The following is a 3055-nucleotide window of genomic DNA, read 5'->3' on the forward strand; positions in this document are numbered from 1 at the left end:
ATATTGTGACATTTTGGGTAGTGCGGAGTACTGTTATCAGTTGGCATGTATACTGAGCGATGCTTATATCTCCCGGTGTAGTATACCTTGTGGTTTACTATTTATTTGTATTATACAATGTGGTGTACTCTTTTTTGGTTATTTTATGTGGTTTACTTTTTTGGTTGGTGTACTATTTTTTTTTTGGGTTATACAATGTGGTATACTTGTCTGCTTCATTAGATAAGGATTGCGTTCGATTACAGTTCAGATTCCCGAAGTCAGTATAGCCTGCTTATATTTTCTAACCTTTCATATTCCGCTGATTGAACTCGGTATATGTGTGGCGTGTGGGATATGTTTGGGCGCTGTTGGCAGAAACCTCCCAATGAGTTTGACTGTTGAATTCGTCTTCCTTATATCCGGACACTGTCTTTCCTTTCCGCCATTTTTATTACTTTGTATCCGGCCTCCTGCTCCAGCACCCATTTTCATTACCTTATATCCGGCCTCATGACCCAGCACCTATTTCCATTACCTTATATCCGGCCTCATGACCCAGCACTCATCTTGCATTTCATGCAACACATTACTTGCCACGAGTGATCGTTGAATGTTATAAGTGCTTTCTTTGCGAACTTTTAGTCCGAGTGGGCCTGTCTGTGTTCTTTTCTGTGCTTTTGTGCACAGCGCAATTTTTGTGTTTTGGTTTAGCAACAAAAAGGTAAATATGTTTAATGATGTGTTTCTCTGTATTTTATCTAAAAGGAGAATGTCCTGACGAGTGATTTCTGGAGCCGCCGAAGACCCATTCACTCAAGTGGGAGGAGACCAGGTGCAAGCATTGATTTTAGATACTCCTTCACTGCTTGTTCTGGCTGTCTCTGTCTCTCTCCCTTTTATCTTTTATATATATACAAGAGTTGTTACATTCTTTTACAGCCACTAGCACGTATAGCGTTTCGGGCAAGTCCTTAATCTTAATTTTCCCCGGGAAACGACCCGTTATATAGTTTAACAACTAGGTACTTTCAGCGCCGTGGAGAGGGGAGACCTGCTGCCTGGGTAACAGCTTGTCCCCCGAATCAACCTACCCTGGCTTTGCGCTCTGGTGAGGCCACTCCAGACCGACAACCAGAGCGCAACTCCATAGTCTCTTGAGACTGATGGATGCCAACTACTACCCATATGGAGACGAGGAGTCACAATAACGTGGCTGAAATATGTTGACCAAGCCACACACTAGAAAGTGAAAGGACGACAACGTTTCGGTCCGTCCTGGACCATTCTCACTCGGACTGTAGGTACCTATACACTACTGGATGAACAAAGGCTACAGTTAAGGATTGGCACCCAGTAAATTCTCCCCCGGCCAGGATACGAACCAAGGTCTGAGCGCTTCCGATATGCCAAGCAAGTGTGTTACCACTTCCCCATGGGGACTGCGAATCTCCACGGATCTGTTTACTCACCAATCTGGCTGGCTTTAACCACCGTCTTTCGCCTGGGCAGCCGGTTATCTAGGATATGGTTCTTAACCCACCTTGTAATTGATCAGTTACAAAATATCAAATCTATCAAATATTGTTATTAGTTAAAGCTACTAACTAAATCTCCCAATTAAGGTTACAAAACAACTCAACTGAGGTTACTAACTAGTGATATTGAAACTACATGTATATTTTAGTGCTACTACTTGAATATTGTTTTCTTGGCTGCGATTCTGCTAAAAATGAGATTCATGAGGTGATGGGACGAGTTGAATGGGGTTGTTGAGGGAGGGGGTAAATGTTCTCGATGAGGGGGAGTAGGAGGGATGGGATGTGATTGTTCGAGAAAGGGAGAGAGAGAGAGGGGGGGGGGGGCAAAAGGGAGGGAAAGTATGAATGGGAAGGAGGAGGGTGGGGGGTGGGGGTTGGAAATGAGGGTCAGTGGCAACTTGAACAATAGCCTTTTTTTCTCTCACAATGAAAACTATTTTAATTTTAAAAAAACGTTTTCTGTAATTGTCGTCATGTTGCTGCATAGAGGCAAATGTGTTTTATATTTGTCTTAAAATATATGAATATATTTTCTTTGTTTTGTGTTATAGCTCGATAGAGTTTTTTTTGTACATTAAAAAAAAAAACTTAGTGGGTATGCCCTATATCGATAGAAATGGACGGGAGATTTAGACAATAATTACAATCGAATTAATAACATGAAGCCAACCAAATACCAATTTCATGGTTATTTCGTGTGCATTGTGCGGGGATTATTTACTGCATATAAAGTGAAGCCAGTCGATATAGTAGCTACAAGTTCTTTGCAACAGGTCCAAGAGATACATGCTCTGTATACTACAGCTGTCGGCACACATTACCTTCCTGGTACAGGCGTCCACCGCCTATGGCGTAGGCACATCGGGGAGGAGACACACTCCTAGCCCGCCTCGATCGCTTTGAGACAGGCTGCCGGTCGTCTGAGCTATCACTCCCATCAACATTTCCATCTTCCTGCACCACAACAGAACCCTATGGCGGGCACGCTTTACCCCTGAGAACCGCAGCTTCCACAACCGGGGGCCACACACGGCACGAGACAGCTCCTCGTGGACAGCCAGAGCGACAGGAGACACCGTATTCAGGGACGTAGCAGGCAGGGGCGGCTGAGACGGGAAAGCCGACGGCGTGGGCTGAGCTGCACCAACCCCCACACCACCACCAAGGCGAGTTGCAGGATCCGACACTGGGGCAACAGACGGCAGGGAATCAACACACATGCCAACACCAGGAAACGGGTCCGGGGCCGAAAACGCCGACAACAGGGTTGACCCGGCGTGCCTCACACCCCGCAGCCCCGGGAGGCTGCACCTGAAAAGCTAAAAATCCTCCTCGCGATTAATTAGAAGTGAGTTTTAAGTAGTTAAGTTATGTTATAATTGGGAAATATTTCCCATTATAAGTGTAAAAGGTTCCAGTTATATATGAATATGTATTATAAAGGGAAGAGTCACTCTTACTATCTTGATGATTTTATTGTGTAAAAATTATTGCATCCAATTGGAAAATAATATTTCTGTTATATATACAATAAA

The sequence above is a fragment of the Procambarus clarkii genome, chromosome 26 (assembly GCF_040958095.1).
Source record: "Procambarus clarkii isolate CNS0578487 chromosome 26, FALCON_Pclarkii_2.0, whole genome shotgun sequence".
NCBI classification, from domain to species: Eukaryota; Metazoa; Arthropoda; class Malacostraca; order Decapoda; family Cambaridae; genus Procambarus; species Procambarus clarkii.